Below are 11,548 nucleotides of genomic sequence, written 5' to 3'. Positions count from 1 at the left end.
AGAGTGGACCTAGACAAGTAATATTTTTGATCTTTGCTTGATTTGATTCTCTATTTTGAATTTTGTACCATTTGACCTTATTTGACACATCATCACCTTCCACTTGTCAAGGTACGATAGGGTTAAAACAAAGAAGGTCAAGGATTGGGGGTTAGAGCATAGTCGATACATCGATGATTGGAGGATAGCGGGAAGGAACGATAGGTACACCGAGGCAACACGCCAAAACCATCTTTTTTTCTGAGTATCTACATTGGCTACCTAGGACCTATAGACTATCCCTACGTCCAACTTGCATGGAAGCTGACATAGAGGAAGACCGTGATTCTGATGAGGGGCAGAATCCCTACGACGTTCGGACTAGGGTTGGTTATCAAATGGAGCACACGCCACCTAGAGACAGAGTCGCAAGTTCTCTTGCATTTGTCAATTTGATTTTAATTTGCATGCAACAATTAAGATACATCTTCTCATGCTTTCAGTCGAAATAGCTCCTTAGGAGCATGAATGAGATAGGTATGCCCTCTGATCTTCGAGGGGTGGTGAGGATATAGAGAACACACTTTGCAATGAGTTAGAGATAAAAATGATTTAAAACTACGTGCAATATAATCAATAGATGACTTATGCCTAACAAAATCCTTTTTGTAATGCAGAAAGTTCGTCAAAGGTGCCGCAAACTTGCTACAAGACTAGGTTACAAGTTAGTTGGATTGGACAAGGTGTACCAACCGCGCAGAGTACAACCACCACTACCTCAATCCGCGCGTCCAACCATCAGGATATAAGAGCGCGAAGAAGTTGGCGATTCGTCGTCATCACGCATTCCATAGGGGAGGGGAAAGGGAAAGGTACATGCTACACCTAGCGACGACGATGATGACGACGATGAGGACTGCATCGCACTAGACGCAAAGGAGATAGGCATGTTGCAGCTGCCGATGCACCTGAAACCGCAGCCCACCAGCTACAACTTACGATCCACTCGGCCAGGGAAAAAAAGGTACACTAGGCTTACCATTCTTATATGTTATTTTATTTCCCTCGCTTCATTATGTGGATGTTTTAAACATTGGTTTTTCAAATATAGGTACACTCCGGGCTCGCAGGCTCTTCGGCGTCAATGCAAGAAGTGATTTATACGAAGTTTAACTATTTCTCATATGTGTTAACTTGTTTAATGGACCTGTGGACTTGTGAACTTATGGACTATATGATGGACTTGTGAACTTATGGACTATGTGACGGATTTGTGGATAGTTAACTTGTGGACTACGTGATGTTTGATGTACAACTTGTTTTGTTTTGTATGTTTACTGTGAATTTTTGCAAATATGTGGAAGTAGAGCAACCCTATTTACTCTGTATTGTCAGCGCGACCACCCTGGCACCGTGCTGGAAGGGGCAACGCCAGCCAGAAGGGGGAGGCAGAAGGACTAGGAGGTCGGGGAGAGGAGGGGGGCGCCAGCCACCCTGGTGCGGTGGTTGGGGGGCGGCGCCAGCCGACGGCCGGAGGCAGAAGGTCCTAGGGGGCGGGGGTAGAGCCAACCACCATGGCGCCATGCTTGGGGGGGAGGGCTGTCACGCCCTGAATTTCCCTTCCCTTGCTTTATATTCAATTAATAAATCGTCCAAAGAAATGGTTTAATTTAACCTAGAGATGAATCCCTAATTAATAATTGGAATTGGTGCGGTGGAATTTTTCTTAAGTTACCCATGCCCTAATGCATTAACAGGATTTTTAGTGGAATTTTCAGAGCCCTATAAATAATTTTAACCAATTAAAATCAATTAACCGCAATATATAAATCACAGGAAAAGTCCTTTGTTCTTTTTCCATTTCTTTTCCTCATTTTTTTTCTTCTTGGGCCGTCGGCCCATTCTCCCTCCCGCGCCCAATCGTTTCCTGCGCCGGCCCATTTACCTTCCCTCCTCTCTCTGGGACACCGACAGGTGGGTCCCACCTATCGGGGTCGTCCCCTTCCTCCGACCAGCATGCCCTAGTGGCAATCGCCGCTGCCGCCAACCTTTCCCGGTCGATCCCGCGCCCCACTCCTCTCCCGCTCCGCGCCCCACGTCGCCGCCCACGCCCCGCCTTCCCACCCCCGCGTGCGTGCACAAAATGAGCGGGATTCATTTTGAATCCCATCCCCCTCTCTCTCCCTCCACTTCCCCCACGTCGCCGGCCAAATTAGCCCCCTTCCCGGCCGTGTTCGCCCCTCCCGCGCCCACGAAATCCCTCCCCGAGCCCTCCCTCTCGTTTCCCTCACTCGTCGCCTTCTCCCGGGTCCTCCGCCGCTCTCCCCACGCCAAACCAAGCTCTGCCGGACGCCGCCGATCTCCGTCCGCACGCCGCCATTGCTAGGGCCGCCACCACGCCGTGAAACCGCCGCCGTCGCGCTCGCCGGTGCCACCCGCACCTCGGCCACCGCTTGGTTGCCGCCTAGCGCTGCCGCACCGCTCTTCGCACGCGCCGCCGCCTCCATCCGCCGCTAGCCACCGCTAGTTCCACCGCCGCGCCGCTCCGTCGCCGCCGTTGGCCTCGCGGGGTCGAGGGCCTCCACATCCACCCACCCACCTCGTCGTCCGCCGCTCGCCGCCGTCGTTCGCCGTCATCTTTCCCCGCGCCGGCCGACCCCACGGTGAGAAACCCCCTCTCCTCCCTCCTGCCCTCCCTCCCGTATCTGCTGCCGCTCTCCGTGCGCTCGCCATCGTCTTCGGCCGCCGCCGCCGTCCTGTGCACCGTCCGCCGCCGCTTGCCGTCGCCGGCGGTCGCGCGTCGCCGCCCTCGCGACAGCCAGCCGGCTGGCTTGAAGCCGAGCCGAGCCTGGCAGCTATCGCCCGCGCCATCCGATCAGCCTCGGGGCCGATTCGAACTATTGGTCCCAGTTGACCGGCGGTGGACCACCCGCGTGGTCCCGATCCACGGTGGACCGGCGCCCTTTGGGCCACTGCCCGGTGGGGCCCGCTAGCCAGCGCCACCTCCCTCCCCCTTGTGCCGCTCACCTATGGGGCCCACATGTCGGCGCAACCCCCCTCCTTTGATGACGTCAGCCCTGGGATATTGCGCAATAAATAATTAAGGCCTTTTCTTTTTATAGTAAAAACTTATATTATCTTCTAAAAATCATAACTAATTCATCCAAGCTCCGTTTAAGTCCATTCAAGTCTTAGTAAGTTCATAAAAACCCCTAGAATCCATTAAAAATAGTTTTGTTTCCTATTTCTGTAGGCTTATATCATGTTTTGCTTGTGTGCTTTGTTTGTCGCATAGATTTCGGCCGTTTCGTCGATCCGCGGTCCCTCGAAGACGTTGCTGAGGTCTCATCAGTGCGAGAGAAAGGCAAGTCATGCATTACAATTGATCAAATTGTACCCAATTTACAAATATCCCACTTTCTATTAAGTGTTGCATTATTTTACAATATCATGTGGGATGGGTCCTATTACTCAGCCTTATATTTTTATCTCATGCCATTGATAACTTGGGTATTAATCGGACTAGATGTTGGTTTAGGAAATGCTAGTCATGCTTAGATCCACTAGTTTACCTAATGGGATAATCACATTATTAGACATTTAGCTTCATGACGAGCTGCGTGCTCGAGACATCCGGCCATGTTTCATTAGTCGTAAGTATCCAATTAAAACGCGACTGAATGGTGGGCTTTGGGTACATGGTTTTGCTGGTCGTACCCATGACAGTTAATGACCGGTTCACGGGAAACCTTGGGAGACTTACCGTGCTTACCACAAGCGGGAGTGGGCAATTGCTTGACTTGTAGTATAGCTCGACCCTTTCCTAGGCACCGGTGGCGAGGGTGGGCATGATGGAGTTGGGTCGGTTGGGGGGTTGTCCAGCTGCCGGATTCACCGCGGCGCACGAGGGGCTGCCCACTGCCTGTTGAGGGGTGGGGTTGAAACCTTAGCGTGGTGTGGATGGTTAGGGGCGAGTTATGCGAATGGTCTTGTCACGATTTCCCCCTTTGCAGTGCCATGGTGGTACTTCGAGGCATGGCGACATGTGTGAAATCGTGTCTTGTGGGTACAGTTGTACACCTCTGGCTAGAGTAAAACTATTCGAATAGCTGTGCCCGCGGTTATGGGCGATCTACCAGATTCACCGTGCTTAGTCCCATCCTTAAAAATTGGCTTAATAAACTGGTGTAGTTCAGGTGGTTGGTTGGGCCTATTGCAACGTGGTATAGCGTTGGACAGTGATGATTAATATTTCTTAATTTACTACAACTGTTTTACTGCTTTCAACTACTGTTTTAAATGTCTGCTTTATGCAAATGAACCCTTAGCCTCCTTTGGATATATCTTGCATCATACCTTCTCTCCCGGTATGACTTACTGAGTAGAGTGGATAGTATTCAGTCTTGCTCTCTCTCTTTCCCGCACCAGAGTTGAAGATCTTCCCAGTTGGATTTGTCTCAGAGATGTTGGTTTCGTCGCTGCCGTCAAGGATGCCTGTGGAGTGGAGTTGCCTCGCTGCAGGAGTAAAGCTTTCTAGTTTAGCATGCTTTTATCTTTTCCTGTGCATTTGTAATACTTTATACTTTTGTAAGACGTGGATCTGTATGTCAACAATTATTGTTTGTGTACCCTGGCTGGTCCTGGACAAGGGTTTTAATGCACATTTAGCTTAGAAATTCTTGTTCGTGAATTTTTATTCGTGAATTTCTGGGCATGATAGCGGCGCTAGCCGGTAGCCCGAGGGAGAAGGTCCTGGGGGGCTGCGCCAGCCACCCTGGTGCCGTGGTATGTGGGACGGCGCCAGTGTGGCTAGCGCCCCCCTTTGCCACGTCAGCCCAGCCATGTCTCTCTGCTTGCCACAGTGGCACGGTGACGGCATCAGAGTGGCTGGCGCCGCTATGTTGGAGGACGGCGCCAACCTCTCTGGCGCGAAAAAAAAGGACCATTCCTGGATTAAGTTTTTTTATGGGTCTATTTATAAAATAATTTTTCAAAAGGATTAAAATGTAAAAAAAATCAGTGTTAATAACCATCGACCAGTGCTCAACCGAAACTTTTGTATCGATCTGAAATTCGTAATTACATAGTTAGATAGCTACAGGAAGTGTCCGGCATGGTAGGATGCTCCGTCCTTGGGATGCTTAATCTCGCCGTCGCAGCTGAAGCAGAAGTTCATCCGGGACGGCGAGGTGATCTCCGTGATTTTCACCGGCGGGTCGGCGGCGGCGGCGAGGCCGCCAACTCGGTCGGCCTCGTCGTCCAGGACCGGAGGCACGTCGATATCCAACCTTCACCGTCGTTATGCACCGGCGAAGAAGAGCTGCTCCTGCCGCAAGGTGCCGCCACTGGCGGCCCTGGCTATGAGACTTTTTATTATTATTTGATCATTTTGTCATAAAATAGCAGTTTGGATGTCACTTCCAGAAGATTGCTTAAAGATAAATGTGGACACAGCAATATCAAGATCAAGAGCCGTTGATATTGCTGTGTTGTGCTCTGATGAATTTGTGGTGGCCAGTACTTTGGTTTAGAAAGTGCTCTCTGACTCAGGTACAATAGAATCACTCGGGTATCTAGGCACGAAGGCAACATTTTACAAAAGTAGAATTTCTTTATGATGAAAATCGGGCTTGTAACTTTGATGCTCACAAGGTAGTTTGCTTGTACCTTAGAGGGAGGGGCGTCATGCTTGGTTTTCAAATCATCCTTATAATTTGAGTAGGAATGTAACTAAACTTGGTTCTTAATGAATAAAATGCCAAATTTTTTTTCTAAAAAAAATATAATTTAAATTAATATTATTTTAGATGTATATTAGATAATTAAATAGCCCATTATCACCGGACCAGCCTTTCAGATTGGGTCGTTACCATTGCCTGGCCCATCATGAAACAGAATGGCCATGGTCCGATCGCAATAGGCCGAGGCAAGCAGGATCGGCCGCGCTTGTGGACCAAAGGCATGACGCGCTGACGCTTTTGAAATCACGGGCCTGAACTGTCATGAGGGCAATCTTGGGCCAGGCCCATGAGACAAGACGAAATCGGTCGGACAATGCAACGAGGCAATAAACAGAGCTTAATTAGCTTGCTATAAAGTATAAACTCGATCTTACATGCATTGACGACGAACAAAGTTATCACTTACATCCCTTATTATTCTCAATCTTTATAGTAGTATTAGCCGAGCTAATACTATCTCCGTTAAAGAAAGAAAATAGACTTTTAAATACGAATCTGAACAAACGCCCTCATCAATCTTGCCTGCTGATAAGGCAACTGCCACTACCAAGCGATCGATCGATGGACATATTATTATTATTACTCAACAAAGTAGAGGGATTAATCCGCTTGCAGACTAATCAGGCGACAGCACGTGGCTGGCATTGCTTCAAATTGTTCGCTTTCACCATGCCCTGCACCATGCATCATTAGATTTTTTTTTACCGTACTCATCATAGTAATTACTGAAAATTTACTTTTGAGGAAATCGTGTGTTAACCTGGTAGATTTTGATCATGAATTGGTTGATGTCGTCGAGCGATACGACGCCCTCGTACGCGGCGTTGAGACGGTAGCTGCTGCCATCGTGTCCAGACGCCTCCAGCAGCGGCGGCGCAGGCGGCAGCTGCTCCTCGCAGGTGTACTCGCACTCGTGGCACTCACCCTCGTCGCCGCCGCTCTCCGGCAGCGTGATCGCCACCTGCAGCGTCAGGTGCACCTCCAGCGTCACGAACACGCCCACCACGTTCGCCGGCGACCCCATCGCCGTCGGCCGCTGCATCTTGTAGCTCGACATCCATGAGAATATGTACGCCGTGCCAACGATGTACTGCTTGCTCAGGCTGTTCGCCACCGCGGTGATCTCGCCGTCGAGGGATCCCAGATCGAGGCCGACCCAGAACTGGTGCTCGAGCACGAGCTCCTCCCACCTCGCCAGCAGCTTCCTCCCCAGGTCGTCGACGTCGACGTCGTTCCTCCCGGTCACCGGAGTGCGGTGGAGGATCTCTTTGTCGATGAAGGTGTCGAACATCTTCAGCACACTGAACTGGAAGATTTGGTTGACGACAATGGCGGAGGGAACAAGCACGGCGGCGTTAGGCCTCTCCACGACGAGATCAACAGGTGCTGCTGCGTCGTCGACGTCCACGCCGCCACTAGTGTACAGCTGGCCATCGAGGCTGGCGACGAGCAGCTGCTGCTGGTCGCAGCAGACGCCCTCCACCGTCCGCAATGCCGGCGGCGCGGCGGGCACGTAGAGGTGGACGACGAAGCTCTTGACCTCGCCGGCGTAGAGGGCGCCGATGACGATCTCGCCGGAGGCGCCCCCGTCGACCTGGGAGACTGAACTCGCGTAGTCCCCGGAGCTGATCCTGTCGATCCTCACGCCGCTGCCGCTCGCCGCCTTGAGGACGACGCGCGCGCCGACGGCGGCGACGGACTTGAGACCGCCGAGGCACAGGGCGAGCGCGCTTGCGACCTTGTCGACGTTGCCGTCGTCGAGGAAGGAGTAGGTGCCATGCGATCGCTGGGCGATGAGGCGCAGCGCCGCGGCGTCGTGCGAGGCGCCCAGGCCGAAGGCGTGCACGGGGTACTTGGCCAGGGCGGCGGTGAACCACTCCGGCATGCCGGAGTTGAAGCGGGTGATGTCCTCTCCGTCGGTCACCAACACGATGAACTTCGCGCGGCCGTCGGAAGAGCTCGCCGGCTGCTCCTCCAGCATCTGCACGCAAATCAGAATAATATGAATGACTTTTTCTTTTATAGAAAAAAAACACTTTGGTATTGATCCTTGCCAATATGAAAAAGAAAACAATATCTATATAAGCAAGAAAATACATCTAGAGTTATTCGAGAAATTGAAAAGAAAAGTAGAGTTACATTTAATTATTTATTCTGAAGTTACATTTTTATGGAGCTAGTTTTTCACTAATTAAGGGGATATCTCCCTTTGTTTTCTCCTATCTCCGAAATGGCAACCAATTAAGGCTGTGTTCTTCTCCCCATTTTCCCAACCCACCTCTCTCATTTTCCGTGCGCACACTTTTCAAACTGCAAAACGGTGTGATTTATAAAAACTTTCTATATGAAAGCTGTTTTAAAAAATCACATTAATCTATTTTTTAAAAAAAATAGTTAATATTTAATTAATCATGTAAAAAATGAACTTTGTTTTGCGTGCCAGGGAGGAGTGGTTCCCAACCCCCTCCTCCGAACACAGCCTAAGTAGTTATCAAAAGATCTTAACAAAATTGATAATATTGATATGTCGACAAAATTTTAACTCATTTAGATTAAATTTAAAGTTGCATGATTGTAAAATAATATAGCACACAATTATTTATATTGTCAGATAGTCTAATAAATTTTCATAACTAGTTAGATGACATGCAAATGATGTATAGGATATCCATTTCAGTGGTAAAAATACTTTCTATATTCCTATGTTAATTACTTGTGCACTTTTAGGACATACATTAAACAAATAAGACAATATTATACAATTGATAAATAACAAAGCTGATCAAATATCATTGTTGTGGTTTTCTTATAGTATGCAAGTGGACCAAGGACTAAAAATATATAAGGAAAAATGTATCAATATCTCAATGTAGAAATACACAAACCAAAGAAAGCACATACCTTGAGGGCCTCAACCAAGCTTGACCTTGCTGGACCGGCAATGCGACGGCCCTCCAACTCATCTACCTTCTTCTTAGCAACCCTTTGGCTACCATGAATACTCATAAACTTAGGGATGACCTCTCGGCTCATGGATGGCCCAAAGATGGCGATAGAGTCTTTATCACTGAGTTGTTGGATGGCGAATTTCATGGCTTTTTTCACCGGTTACAGACTCACTGATTCGACGTCAACGTCGAGCACCATGACAAGATCAATGGGGACACGGCCCTTGAGATCCACTAGTGGTGGCGCCTCAATGCGTAGTAGCACCTGAAAATCCTTGGTCGTCTGAGCTCGTGGGATCTTGGAGAAGATGGGTGTGGTGCTCACTTTCACTGCTGCCATCCCTGCAGCAGCACTCATCACCTGCATACAAGAATGTGTATGTGACAGCAACAGATTAAGATAAGTTTTTCACCTTATTTTTTTTCTTGTGTATCAGTTATACCCAATTTTTGAAAGACTTCAAATGGTACAAACCAACTGTAAAAGAGCTAAACATTAATCTAGGAGTGTTCTCAAGCAAGAACAAATCCGTTGTTACATATTGGCAAGTAACTAAATATTAATGCCATAGTAGAGATATTGTATACAAGTATATATAGTTTTAAATAAGTAGAGTTATTTGTATATATATATATTTTGAGGGGGGTGGAGTTATTTGTATATTGATCGGCCGGTCAAATGACAACAAATATATGGTCCCAATAATAAATTGTGCATGGAATCCCTACACGATGTTGATGTCCTTTACGTGCACCATCCTATCGATACCCATATGTGAAAATTTTAAGATATAAAAGTTAAAAGAAAGTTCTCCTTAAAAAGAAGGTTAAAAGAAAGGAGTTAAACCTGTGCGAGCAATAGCGTGGAGAAGAAGCACACTAACAGAAGCAACAAATTATGGAGTCTACCCATCGATCTTTAATGCAATGTGATCGTACGTACGTCTAACCGAGTGTTGTGTGTGATTCTTGCGTTCGGTTGATGCTCTTTCAAATAATGAATCTCCAAGAGCAAGGTTAAGTGCCAATATATAGGCACAAATAGCCCACCCTAGCTTGATCCTTTGATAGCTGTAAGCTACCCCAGGTAGTTCTAACTAATAGTTAACTTAACTAGGTCAACTAGTAGATCAACACTTACGATCAAAGCTAATAAAAACATACATTTAAATAAGCTGTTTTGATCTCTAGCGTTCTACACGTTCTCATTTAGCTTCTCATTGACAATTTAACGGTCTAGAAACGACTTCACATGTACTCTGCTCTCCCCTCTGCCCCCAAAAATAAATGAATTCCTAACTATCCTCAGTATCCAAGACAAAAATAATATTAAGGGGAAAAAACAAAAATACCCATCATTAATAGAAAGGTGTAGAATTGGTTGGTGGCTATGAAAGGAGCATTGCATTGAAGGGAGAAAATTTCTTGATTTGTGAACCAGGAAAAGTAAGAAAAAGTAAGAAAAATGTGTTGGCTGCTTATATTTTAAAACATCGTTTATTTTGTGACAAGAGTGAATATACGTAAAATTGTTACCTATTCGATGATTGGTGATTTGGTCTAATTAGAGACAGGGATTGTATTAATTTTTATAATGAGTAAATGTTAAAAAAACTACATGTTTTATGATCTGAATGATTTATAAAGTCCTACCTTTTTCTCAAATTTCCATTAATTTCAGCATATCCAAAAACAATATTTTTCAAAGTAGTGAGTTAAAAAATCAATAGTAATGAACTCAATAGTTAAACATTTCATATACACTCAAAAATTTAAGTAAATCCATGGTCATATAGGGTGGGGTGTTGTAAAACTTTACAACCATAATACCTAGAGCTAGTAATGTGCCACTAGTCATAATATTTTGGGTTTCATGCAACTTTGATCATAAAGCATATTGTTTTCTAAAGTTTAGCTAACATGAGTTTCTAGAGTGGGAATGTTAAACATGCTTCCTCAGTTTTAAAATGTAGCTACATACTCTCTCCGTTCTAAAATATAATTATTTCCTAAACTTTTTTCACGATAAAGATAAAAAGACTAGATTTTCCCCTTCCATAATTGTTCCGGTCTGTTGGAGGTATTTTAATCATTTCATCGTACAAACACTCCTCGATACTATAGAAGTAGCTATACATTTTGACATAAAATTTGAATGCTTAAAAAACTTAATTTAAAAAATATAATCCCTTAAAGGTGTTGATGGTTTCGCACATGCTGGCTCCCCTATCTATGCTTCCTATAAAGTTAAAGCCCACTAAATCTAAAGCTCAACATGCAATTATGCCACATCATCACCCACTAACAATAAGTACATATTTAATCTCGTGCAAGCATACAACATCATCACCCACTAACAATAATTATATATTTTAACAAATCTATCTATCACTTTTATGGACGATTCATTTGGGGTGTAGAGAATTTACTAGCCTCCGTAAAAAAAACCCTAGTTTTTATAATTGTGTACTATATTAATTTTTTGTTGAATTGGTATATGTCGTGATTTGGAGAATATAGTTGGCTGTCATCTGGGAGTATATAGGTGGTAATGTTTATTGTTAGATATGGCTGTTGGTTTTGTGGTAATGGTTTAGGGTTTATTGTAGGGGTAATTTTTTTTTTAATTTCAGGATGTTTAGGAAGGATGACGTCGGCTATGCCCCTGAGCAGCTGCCTCCACCGGGTGTGAAGCGCCTAATGTATTGGTGTGGGGATGAGTGCTGTTTTCAGATCAGTCATGGGATAGTTATCATTTTAGCTTTCTCTTGAATCAAATATTTCTAACTTTAACCATTAATTTATCTAAATTTATGTAGTTCAACAACACATGAAATTACTTCTCAGCATGAATCTAAAAACATAAGAGATAATCTTATG

The 11,548-nt window shown here is 45.9% G+C and overlaps 1 pseudogene; it reads right to left on the bottom strand.

The window, feature by feature from the left end:
- Window positions 1–6,340: 6,340 nt before the first annotated feature.
- LOC127775385 (uncharacterized) lies at window positions 6,341–9,581 on the bottom strand (annotated as a pseudogene).
- Window positions 9,582–11,548: the final 1,967 nt, after the last annotated feature.

Source organism: Oryza glaberrima, chromosome 6, assembly GCF_000147395.1.
Source record: "Oryza glaberrima chromosome 6, OglaRS2, whole genome shotgun sequence".
Lineage (NCBI taxonomy): Eukaryota > Viridiplantae > Streptophyta > Magnoliopsida > Poales > Poaceae > Oryza > Oryza glaberrima.
This window is presented reverse-complemented; position numbering and strand designations above follow the sequence as displayed.